Genomic DNA, 13,332 nt, shown 5'->3' with positions numbered 1-13,332 from the left:
GGCATGAGCGTATTCACTCACAGAGAGAAACAGAAAGTAATTATATTTATTAACACATTATTATTATTATCATAAAAATTACTTCTTTATTAAGAGCGCTACTGATCAGATACGCATATGCTGAGCTGCAATGAGGCAACAGATGGAATTGCTTATTGACAGCTAAATGACTAATTATCACGTTCCACACACAATGTGGATCTCTTTTAAAAAACATAATGAAACTTGAATCTTTAAAGATGTTGTTCTGTCTGCCATCTACAGTACATATAGTGTAATAAGAGTTTATGTTGATCATTTCTATTGGTAACCTGAACCCAGTTGTTCAGGAAGTTTAATCTCATGTTTAATCCATTCCATCCATTCACTGTTTTTCAGCACAACATATTATTAACCTGGTCCAAATACATTTACACATAATTTTTCATATTATGATACTGAGGGTTTGATCCATTCCAGATCAAAACCATTGGTGTATGTGATCTAATTTGATTTCAAAGTCCTTTTTTCTTTTTTTTTGAACAACCCATTTTCAAGGTTTGATCAACAGCCAAAATCCAGAATACTTTTAGTAACTGTAACAAAGCCGATGAGACGAGAGGATCCAAGTGCAATGCTTTTATTAATAAACGTGGTCGAAATACAGGCAGGGTCAAGTGCAAACAACTGGCAAACAGGTACAGTGGGGCACCAAGCTGCTTACCTATTGCAGATTCAGTCTTCCCAGCCTGGTGCAGGTCTACAATTTTGTTTCTGGTGTCCTTTGACAGCTCTTTGGTCTTGGCCATGGTGGAGTTTGGAGTTGGACTGTTTGAGGTTGTGGACAGGTGTCTTTTATACTGATAACGAGTTCAAACAGATGCCATTAATACAGGTAACGAGCGGAGGACAGAGGAGCATCTTAAAGAAGAAGTTACAGGTCTGTGAGAGCCAGAAATCTTGCTTGTTTGTAGGTGACCAAATACTTATTTTACCGAGGAATTTACCAATTAATTCTTTAAAAATCCTACAATGTGATTTTCTGGATTTTTTTTTTCCTCATTTTGTCTCTCCTAGTTGAGGTATACCTGTGATGAAAATTACAGGCCTCTCTCATCTTTTTAAGTGGGAGAACTTGCACAATTGGTGGCTGACTAAATACTTTTTTGCCCCACTGTATATAGAGGGCTAGACAAGAGAGGTAAACCAAAACGTGAGCAATAATCCAGGCAGGGGCGAACAGAGTCCAAACAGAAAGACGAAGGGTTAATCCAATATACACAGGCAGGAGTCAGGGAACAGGAAAACAAGGCAACACGAGAAGACAAGACTAACATGAAATGGAGACTAGACTCAGTAAAGCAGCTATCACTCGGTGACTGATAAAAGCAGAACAATACTGGAGATAAACAGAAACACAGAATGGCATGGTAAGGCATGTAACACTAGAAGAGAGCTATAGGCAGATCAATACTCAGCAGTGACTGCGAGGAAGTCCATGGCTTAAGTAAGGCGTGTGATCAGTGCAGTCAGCTGTGTGTGTCGTCAGTGCAATGAATGATGGGAATTGTAGTTTGAGGTGATGTGCAACAGTTTGTGTAGTGCAAGAGTCAATGTGGTCCTGGCCCAGAGGGGATTGTTGGTTCGATCCATGTAACATTACTTAATAAACACTCTGCAAAAATAACAACTGATCTGGCATTATTTATTGAGTTACAACTAGGGTTGCCACCCGTCCCTTAAAATATTTTACATAATATATAATATTTTCCCGTATTTTACAAAGGCCAACACTTTTTAACAAATAAATAAGTATTTTGCACTGTTTATAATACTAATAGCAATTAGCAATTATAGTGAAATCAATCTCATAAGAAGTATTATTAGAGAAGCTCATTTGCGCGTGATTGCATTTTGGCGACTTTGTTTCCATAGCGACGGAGTCTCCAGAACGCGCGCTGTTTAAAGCCCTTTCACACAAGCGCTGCGTGCGCTAAACATGCGCGGTTTAGCCTAAAACATCACATTCGCCCTTTAAACACAAGACTCTCCATATGTAGGGAATGGGATGGGAAAGTTATCAATGGTCTGTCCTGTATCTAATGATGAACGCACAATTTGCAGAGAAGCATTTGCTCACGGTGGACTGTCTGACTTAAAGGGACAGTTCACCCTAAAATGATTTTTTTTTTTTTTATTGTTTACACACACTCAAGTTGTTCCAAACCTGTAATCATTTCTTTCTTCGGTTGAACATAAAAGAATATACTTTGAAGAATGTGGGTAACCTAACAGTTTCTGGTACCCAATGATAGTATTTTTTCTGTACTATGGAAGTTACTGAGGACCAGCAGCTGTTTAGTTACCCACATTCTTCAAAGTATCTTCTTTTGTGTTCAACAGAAGAAACAACTTTTTGCAGGTTTATAAAGACCTGGGTAAATTATGACAGAATTTAAATTTTTGGGTGAATCATAGCATTGAAGTGACAGACACATCGTATAGGCCTATTGTTTTATTAAAATTTGGATAGTGTGTTAATATAATATTCCATACATTATCAGAGCTTGGTAGACATAATTATTATATTTTTAAACATGATTAGACAGATGAATTAATAGGTTAGAATTAATGTTAGACCCTATTTATTAATTTACCATTTATATTAATCACAAATATATACATATATACATAATAAATATAAATATACATACTACAACAATTTGGCATTTTAAAAAAGTTTAAAAAATGCTACATTATGTAGATAAAAAATGGGACAAATAATTACGTAATAATGTAGTCCTAATTTAAGCAAATAAAAATTAAATAAATAAATAATAAAAATGCATCCCATCCAGGGAACAGCTGCAGAACTGTCAAAAAAGACCAATAATAATAATTAATAATTATAAATAATCCAATTTAAAATAGCAATATTAATGTGTTCTGTTGCAAGTTTACATACTTGAGCATGTTTTCTCATGGTTTATTGGTAATTATTTGTGTCCTTGGTTTTTACATTTTTTTTGGGGGGGGGGGGGGTGAATGGGTGTCCCTTATTACAGCCTAGTTACAACTCATGAAGTCACTCATGAATTCGATGTTATTTTCACCAAGGCCCACCAAGTTGATCACAAGAAATTTGATCAAATTTCAGCAACCAGATTGGATCAAATCTTGAAAATGGTTTGTTCAAAAGAAGAAGAAAAAAAAAAAGATTATGAGATTGGATTAGATCATGTAATCCAATATTGGATTTGATCTGGATATTGATAATCCTCAGCCTTCAGTATATGTTATATTGTTCAAACCGTCTTTGTAGGATTGGGATTCCTTAATCCAATAAATCAGGTTTATCCAGATCCCAGCAGAAGCGTGCATTCAGGAGCAAAATATAATAAAGCTTGGTGAAATAAAGTTTGTATCAGATTTGGTAATCCTGAAAATTTTGTATCTGGATCAAGGTGATGCAATCCAATTTTGCTTTGAAAAACTGGTGCAGAAGTAAAATGCATTACCAGCTCCTGGATTGCAAAACATGGGATTTTTAAATCCAGATCAGATTAAACGTTTTAATCAACTGATCACCGCAACATTAATGTTTGTACAAACAAACAAAAAACTGATCATTCTCATCATTTACTCATCCAGACTTTTTTTGTGTGTGTTAAAATCAAATATTTATAATATTCATAATGCTCCTGTCCATAAAATGAAAGCAGACAATGGTCAGGCTGCAAAAATCACCAAAGCACCCCCCCCCCCCCAAAAAAAAATAAATAAAAAACATAAAATTGCCATAAAAATAATGCACATAATTTCTAGGTTATATTCCAGGTAGCCACGTATGACAAATTAACCAAAATTTTCTGGAATTTTCACTGTTCCTTTTCCCCTTGCATTGTTGTGCATTTGATAGCCTTCATCTTTCTGTTGATTAAAAGCAGAATTGAAAAATCCCTCAACACAGAGCACAACAAGAGGAATCTAATAGGCATGCAGAGCTGCCAGCATGTGTTTACAGTCTTGGAGCGTGATCAATAACTCTTCTGCTTTTTACGCAGGCGCTCCGCCTGGAGGAGGTCAGCTGGCTGGAGGCGGCTCATTGATCAGACAGGAAACAAACCTGAGAGACGCTGCCAGCAGCCCATCATTCACACACACACACACACACACACAGGTGCGCAGTCATTAGCATACGGCAGACTACAACAACCACCGACAGACCCACACCTCACACTGAACAAATCTTCTCAACGACGCCGCAGCTCTGATGCTTTTCAGTGCATGGTCAGTAAAGTCAAGATATACAGTATATGCAACATGTTACTAAATCAGGCAGCTGTGTTTGCTAGGACCTTACTGTAAGAACTTTATACTGTGATGTATGGTTGCAACACTTTTTTGCAACAAACTTGAGCTTACATTAAAAATCATATAAAAGTGTAATGATATAATGTTTACATAGGCCTACCAACCTGCTGAAGTTGTAACATTTGTTTTGTACCGTTACTGACAACTACAGAGGAAGTCACATGATGAATCTAAGTTATTTTTCTTTAAGTTGAGGAAAATAGAAGCTGCACACAGTGTCAAACACATAAACACAAAATACATGCAGCATTTAACAACATGAGATGTAGCATTAAATAATGTACCTAAACGAAAAGGAAAAAAAATAATAATAAATATGAAAAACCATCAAAGGTGAAGTGTCACACAAGGGGTTCAGTTTTTTCCTTGTAAATTGTAAGATTCCTTGTTCATTTTTACCTCCAAGAAGTATTTCACTGTAAAATTACATGAAATGTCCTGTTCAGTTTATTACAGTTTTTTGCCTTATTATGTAAGGTGATATATCGTTTTTTACTGTAGCATTTTTACAATCTTTTACTGTTAAAATTATAATCATTTTATAGTGTACAGTGTAAAAATGCACTTGGCATTTAATGCATTCATGCATATACTTTTTTACTATAGTAAATATCACATAATTTGCTTTTTGAAGGAAACACTGTAAAATGTAAATAAAACAAAGATTATTGAAGAAAATACTTTTTCAGTCTTTCTACTTTAATGTTTAATTCAATGCTACTTATTTGTAATTATTTGTGAAATTTACTAGCCATAAATTGTTTCAAAGTGCATTTTTCATTGTAGACTAAGAAGTAATCGATGTTATAACAAGGGTATAGGTTTGATTGTGACATTGGTGGGGACTTAACAGCAGACAAATTTACTGATAGGGACAATTTAGTCGCTGCATATTGGTTGGAATATGCGTCATAGCGTCTCTACATTCTACGCCTTTGTGTTACAGACAATACAACTTAAAATTTGATCTGTCTGTTCAGACTAAGATTTATTCCAAGAAATCGGGTTTTAATCTGATTTCAAACCACATTCATACTGGATGCGGTTTGAAATCAGATTAAAACCTGATTTGAATCAGGCTTGTATAAAATATTATTTATTAAATAAAATATTATTATTAAATATCATTTTATTTAAAAATAGTATTCAATAAAATATTGTTTATTTTTTATTATTTATTTAAAGTACTTGTCAAAAGTTTGGAATTTTTATGGAGTTTGGAGTTTTAATGAAGGCTCTTTTGCTCACTAAGGATCTGTGAATTTTCAGTACATTTCTTCAGCAATTTCTGAAGGATCATGTGACACTGAAGACTGGCGTAATGATGTTGAAAATTCAGCTTTGATTACAGGAATAATTACATTTTAAAAATATTACTGTAGAAACCAGCTATTTTAATAAAAAGCAAATTGTAATAATGTTTCACAATATTCATGTTTTTACTGTATTTTGATCAAATAAATGCAGCCTTGAAGAGCAGAAGAGACATTTAAAAATGAAAAACATTTAAAAATTATAATGTTTCCAAACTTTTGACAAGTACTTATTTATTTATTAATTTATTTGACAGACATTTAAATTGCAAAAAAGATTTGAGTAAAAATGTGGATGTTAACAACAACAAAAATACATGAGGTGATGATTGGTAGTTTTTTTTAAATTTTATTTATTTTTTTAATATATAACAAGTGAAAAAAACACCCATGATACAAGATACAGTGGCAAAACCAGCCAGTTTCAGTCAAGTGTAAGGGAGAGAATGGTAAAAGATCATATAGAAATAATTTATGACTTGACATTATAAGCGGACATCTGGGGGAAAATACTTTGGCAAATAAATCTATTGATCGTGTGAGGGCAGCTTCTGCTTTGATCTGATATGTAATGCCTCATCTTTTTTGCCAAGTGTTTGACCAGAAATATCCTGAGAAAGCCAGCAGTAATTACATTGCATTGTGCTGAGAGACTGTCAAGGTGAAACTTTAGACTTAATATTCAGAGCTCATTCTCAGCTCCATTATTCAGCTCAAGCACCTGTTCTCCCTCATTATCATCCGAGTGGAAATACTTGCTTTGACTCCTTCACTTTAGCAAAAAAAGAAATAGTGAGCGAGAGAGGCAGAAGGAAAGGTAGTGGAGTGTCACAGTCATCTGTCATCATGGGAATCGCCTGCCTGACCCAAACCTGCAACTAGACTGATTGATTCATTAAGATCTGAGAGACACTGTCTCGACTCCTTCGTCGGCACAATTTAACATGAGAGTCGTGCACACTAGAATGTGGACAAAAACGCCTCAAAGTGTTTGCAAGGCTGCTCTGTATTGATATTCCTCAACCATTCTGGTTAAGGTTGGTTCTAAACCGAACTATTAAACTGGTGCAGTTAATTCAGTCTGAATTGCATAACATACAGACTCCAGGTGATCTCAAAAATTCAGTCTTAAGTGTTAAAGTTTGTAAATCTCTCAGTGACTCACACTGTTAAAATCTTCAGCATTCAAAATGTAACCAGCTGCAACGTTGGCATCTTCCTCGTGATATTTGCATACTGAATTACAACTGGTTGTCTTTCCTGATTTGCATACTGAATTGTGATTGGTCTTGTCTTCTTTGCTTATACTTTACCATTTATAGTGCCTTTTCACTGCTCAGTGACTATACAATACAAACCTTTACTATTGTACAGTAAAAGTTCACAGGAAATGGACAGGGGAATATAAATAAAATATAAAGTATACAAAGTATTGACTCTCTCTCTCTGCATATATATATATATATATATATATATATATATATACACAGTGTACACTTTATTTATATATAAATTGTGTGTGTGTATATATACATATATTTTTGTGGTCACGGTGCACACAGCAGGGAGGAACAAGGATAACTCAAAATAACAGTCTTTAATGAACAACCAAAACAGACAAGGCAAGGCTGGGACACACAGGAATACCAGGGAGTAACGAGTAGACCAGACCAAACCTAACTAAACAGGCAGGAACTAAATACACATGATAATTAGGCATAATTAGACAAACACAGCTGGACAAGACTTAACTAATAATCACACTGAACAAGGACAGGAACATGACCAAATAAGGACACAAGAGGCGGGAACACAAGACACACACCACAGAGGACTGACATATAAGTATCTAAATAAATATAAATAAAATAAAATATAAATATAAAGTATACACATACACACACACACTCACTCACACATTATATGATACATTATACATTATATGAACTTTTTATTTTTATATAAAAATATATGTAAATATGTGTGTGAGAGTGTGTGTATACTACTAAACTGTTATTTATTGCTAAATATACATTTATATTTATTATTTTTAAATATTCATAATATTGTAAATTAGATAATATTTGTAAATTTATATACTCATAATAATTTTCAAACTTGATAATATTTCACACAGAACTCAAAAGTGGACTGGACAAAATTATTGGCACCTTGTCAAAATTGTAAGAAATAATTGCTTTTCAAGCATGTGATGCTCCTGTAATTTGTATTTAGACACACCTGTGGCAAGTAACAGGTGTGGGCAATATAGTAATCACACTTGCAACCAGTTAAAATGGAGAAGAGTTGACTCAAACTTTGTGTTGTGTGTCACACTGAGCATGGAGAAAAGAAAGAAGTGTAAAGAGTTGTCTGTGGATTTGAGAGAAAAAATTGTGGAAAAACATGGACAATCTCAAGGCTACAAGTCCATCTCCAGAGATCTTAATGTTCCTGTGTCCACTGTGCACAATATCATCAAGAGCTTTACTGCCCATGGCACTGTAGCTAACCTCCCTGGACGTGGATGGAAGAGCAAAATTAATGAAAAATTACAACGAAGGAGTGTTCGAATGTTGGATAAAGAACCCCGATTAACTTCCAAACAAATTCAAGCTGATCTGCAGACACAGGGTACAACAGTGTCAGCTCGCACTATCCGTCACCATCTGAATGAAAAGGGCCGCTATGGTAGGAGACCCAGGAGGACACCACTGCTGACACAAAGGCAGAAAAAAGCAAGACTGGAGTTTGCCTAACTTATGTGACAAAACCACAATCCTTCTGGGAGAACGTACTGTGGACAGATGAGACAAAAGTAGAGCTTTTCAGTAAAGGACATCATGGCACTGTTTACAGAAAAAGAAATGAGGCCTTCAAAGAAAAGAACACAGTCCCTACAGTCAAACATGGTGGAGGTTCAAAGATGTTTTGGGGTTGCTTTGCTGCTTCTGGCACTGGATGCTTTGACTGTGTGAACAGTATCATGAAATTTGATGATTACTAAAGTATTTTGGGGCACAACGTAGTGGCCAGTGTCAGAAAGCTACGTCTCCACCAGAGGTCATGGGTCTTCCAGCAAAACAATGAACCAAAACACGCTTCAAAAAGCACCAGAAATGGTTACAAACAAAGCGCTGGAGAGTTGGCCAGCAACGAGTCCAGATCTGAATCCCATAGAACACCTGTGGAGAGATCTCAAAACAGCAGCTGGGAGAAGGCATCCTTCTAATCTGAATGACCTGGAGCAGTTTGCAAAAGAAGAGTGGTCCAAAATTCCAGTAGAGAGATGTAAGAAACTCTTTCATGGTTACAGGAAGCGAGCGATTTCTGTGTGTGTGTGTGTGTGTGTGTGTGTGTGTTTTTTTTGTTTTTTTCCCCAAAGGGGGTGCTACCAAATATTAAGTTAAGGGTGCCAATATTTTTGACCATGATGGTACATACTGTATTTAGATGTTAAATTAGTGAATTATTATTTTTTTCCATCATATACACTAAATACATACACATATCTGATATTCCCTGCTCAGTGTGTATATAGCAGTGAACAATAACATAGGGACCCTGTGAACGTTACTCTGTTGATTCTGGTGTGCCGCTGTCAGAAAACGAGACGCATGCTGAGATTTATGACACTGGCACAGCGGCGCTCATTTACACAAAACCAAAACTTCAGCTAATCTAAAACCTCAGTATGGTTATTTCCTTCAGGAAATGCAAATCTAATTTCAATAAAACTCTCTTTTGTCATTGTGCAATTCTTAGCGCTCTCTTTTTCTCTCAGCGTGATTCACGCAGTGCTTCTGCAGTCAAACTGCGGGTAATTCAATCAGACTGAGCTGGAAAACAGCAAATGTATGCAGAAATGCCAAAACTAATCACAACTAGTCAGCCGGCCTGTTTTATTCATATGCCAGGGAATTAAAAATTAAAACTTTAGGATCCTTGGGAATGATTTCGTTCCTGATACGCAGGGACAGCATAACCGGCCCGTTAAATGAAAGCACACTGATGCTAATTCTTATCCTCCGTGAAACAACAGAATCTGTGTTTACAGCCAGCGAAAGCCCAATTTGTCTGCTGTTAGAGGCGGATGCATTATTAAAGTATAATGCAATCTGCATGAAACACTCTCTTTGGGCCTATTAAAGGCAAGCAATTATTCAGAAAGTTTGGAAAGTTCTCCAGGCATCTGTTTTGCTGTTATTTTTGCGCTGGCCGGTAACATAGCTGTAGAGTGACTGGTCATCTAGTCGTTCCAGACTTCATGAAGATGTGCTACAATTCACAGACAACCGACAAGCCCTCCACGGAGAGCGAGCCTCTGGCAAACAGCCATCAGACACGCCTGACAGCTGCCAATCACCCTGAATCATTTACCACCATCACAGGCAGAACCGAGAGGAATTCTGGGTAGCATGTTAAACACGGACTGCGAGAGGATGTTTATTCTTCCTCAAGCTTCAGGCAAAGTGTTGTCCGCCTGAGATGGATACCACTTCAGGGACCGACTGAAAACTGCTGTCTTTCATACAAAAAACTGAAGCTTTTCACAAAAATACACGATAACTGTCAAAACTTGTATATTTTGTGACATGCACTGGTTTTGAGATGCTGTACATGCCTGTCTGGACTTCCTGGAGACACAGAACTGACACTTTCCACCACTGATGTGGATTTATCCTCAAACTAAACAAGCAAACAGTTGCAATTCACTGGTCATGGGGTAAAATGATAACAACAGGTCAGCAATAAGAAAGAAAATACCATAGTAACAGCATATTTACCATGGTATTCTTCAAAGTACCTTGAGGTGCCACACACTTTAGAGGTTTTTGCCTATAGCAAGTGAAACATTTACCGAAAACAATTCTTAATATAAAAATAAAAATGTACGATTAGCTTGCCAGATAAATGTATTTTGTGTTAACAAAGGTTACGTATTTTTACTGGAAAACACAGATTTCAAATCATTTAAAAATGATTTATTTCTTTATCTGAAGCATTTACATTGTACAGTACTTGAAAAAGGACTTATGGAGCTGTTGTTTATAGAATACTGAAAATAAAAAATATATATTTTTTACTTTTTATTTTATTATATTTAAATATTCAATTCAATTTGAGATGGCACAATGCAATTTTTATACAAGGATAACTTTATTATTTATTAAATTATATATTAGTCATATATGTTTGACTTATAAATACACTATATATAAGTCATGCATATATATATATATTTCAGACTGCATATATATATATAATTTATTTATTTATGTTACTCAATTCTGTTATTTTATTATATTTAAATATTCAATTCAATTTGAGATGGCACAATGCAATTTTTATACAAGGATAACTTTATTATTTATTAAATTATATATTAGTCATATATGTTTGACTTATAAATACACTATATATAAGTCATGCATATATATATATTTCAGACTGCATATAATATATATATATATTTCAGACTGCATATAATATATATATATATATTTCAGACTGCATATAATATATATATATATTTCAGACTGCATATATATATATTTCAGACTGCATATAATATATATATATATATATTTCAGACTGCATATATATATATATTTCAGACTGCATATATATATATATATATATATATATATATATATATATATATATATATATATATATATAATTTATTTATTTATGTTACTCAATTCTGTTATTTTATTATATTTAAATATTCAATTCAATTTGAGATGGCACAATGCAATTTTTATACAAGGATAACTTTATTATTTATTAAATTATATATTAGTCATATATGTTTGACTTATAAATACACTATATATAAGTCATGCATATATATATATATATATATATATTCTAACTATTTTAATATATTAATTTACCTGTTTGCCTGACAGAATTCTCAAACTGGAAAAGGCCACTGCATCGCAGAATGACGTCAAACCGACTAATTACTCCACGTTAGCACGCTAACAGCGTTTGGTCAGATGCTGATGAACCAGTAACCTTCGCCCAGCTAACCGTCACTAACAGACTCATACTTTCACTGCAGTGTTCTCAACTTCAGGGCAGAGACGTGATTTAAAACAACCTGACAAAAGCGTGTCCCGCAGCAGTGAGTTGTTTACAAGTTTGGTAAAAGGTTGTGCGAGAAGCGTGGCGAGGGGAAACGTGGCGCGGGCCCCGACAGGGCCGTCAGGTGCCGGTGACGCTGTCAATCATGCAAACGGACAGGCAGACTACACCGCCGCCGGCTGAACTCAATCAACTGAAACATCACAAGCCCATCCGTGAAGACCAGAGATACAGAGACCAGAGACATTCATTTCCAGCTGCGTGGGATTGTGGGATACAAGTGGCCCTTTTAACTCAAGTTATTACTCTAATAACTCTGGAACATGCCGTGTGTTTTGTACTATCTGGTGATTTTGAGTGAGGAAAGTGAGTTAAGCTTCAATGATAAAGAATATTGCACAATTGTGAAGTCATAAACGAGTCTTGCGGGCGGCATTTAGCGCCGTCTTTTCATATGAGAGCAGCATTTGATGTCTTATTCAGTCTTGATGTAATTGCTTTTTACTCCCAGGAGTTTTGATTCTTCATCGCAACACACAATTTATAAAAGCTTTAAATACTACATTCAGAAGAAACCCACTTGACCCTGTTAAAAAAGACACATTTCATTTTCCAGACGTATGTTTCTTTGCAATTTTATAATGCTAGAACATCTTAAAAGCAATAAGTGTAGGTTCCTCGAGGACTGACTGCGCAAGATTTCTCTACCATCGCTATTTTTCACTGTTTACTCGTCCTGACTGGCACATCTGGGTCTAAAAAAGAAAAAAATGAAATCACAAAAATGTTTATTCATTTGTTTAGTTGAAATACAACATGTCCAAGAAAGTTTTTATTTATTCATCATCAAGATTTAAATATATTTACATGCATTTACATAAATGTTTAAGAAAAAGTGTATTTCTGTTCGGTCCTGTCATATCTCGGCACAATTCCATTTCTCACCGTCACCTTTGTATTCGCTCGTCTCATTTTAATGGTCCTGCGGTGCAACACATGCAGTTTTAGAAGTACAAATCTTCCATATATTCTCTAAATTAATAGGAGCTCATAAAAATGCCACATATAATATTTATAATATTGGGAAAAAAACATGTTTTTAAATGGATTACAGCATGTTGCATGACAGGATACTGATGAAACAGAATTGCATGCCAACTGTCCATTTATTATTACTATTATTATTAAATTAATTTGGAAATTGCATAATGTGAAACATTTAAAGTCCCCCTGAAGTCACTCGTTTTATCCCTTAAAACTCATGTTTGATAATCAAAAAGAAATATTTCCACAGGTTTTAAAAAATAATAATTTAAGACCTAAAAAGCTGAAAATCAGAGCAGAAAATCATGGCATAAAGTCATGGCATTAAATGTTGAATATCTTCCTCTGCTATTTTTTGTTTTGTTAAACAAAACAGCTATATAAACCTCTTTAAATGAAGATACATTTACTTGAGATGCAAAATGAACATATGAAGTCTTGTCTTCTGAGAAACTGAACAAAATGAGCCCACTGGTAGATATTTGTTCAAGTTTAAATCATAAATTCACTTCATTTTTATCAATTTCTT

The sequence above is a fragment of the Onychostoma macrolepis genome, chromosome 17 (genome assembly GCF_012432095.1).
Source record: "Onychostoma macrolepis isolate SWU-2019 chromosome 17, ASM1243209v1, whole genome shotgun sequence".
Classification (NCBI taxonomy): Eukaryota; Metazoa; Chordata; class Actinopteri; order Cypriniformes; family Cyprinidae; genus Onychostoma; species Onychostoma macrolepis.
This window is presented reverse-complemented; position numbering follows the sequence as displayed.